Here is a 374-nt window from a genome sequence, read left to right on the forward strand (position 1 = left end):
GGGCTGTTCACACTGACTGCTACATCAAACTGGCTACACACAGCCCGCCACCTCCCATTGGCTACTCGCTGCTCTACCCATGTCTGACTATATGATGTCACAAGGAGAGGCGTGGCTCCAGTCGAGCTGGCCACACCCACTCCATCATCATAGACATTCCCCCCTCCTGCTCACCTCCTCCACCAAATAAACCTGTTGGACTTTAACCTGGTGTTGTGAGACTTCTTACTGTGCTTACCCCAGTCCAACGCCGGCATCTCCACATCACCTCCTCCACACCAGCATTGACATTCCCTCCTTCTGCTCACTCCCACTCAATTCTGAACTCCCATTCACCTGACGAAGAGGCTGCAAGCGCTCCGAAAGCTAGTGGC

Source organism: Mustelus asterias, chromosome 2 (assembly GCF_964213995.1).
Source record: "Mustelus asterias chromosome 2, sMusAst1.hap1.1, whole genome shotgun sequence".
NCBI lineage: Eukaryota > Metazoa > Chordata > Chondrichthyes > Carcharhiniformes > Triakidae > Mustelus > Mustelus asterias.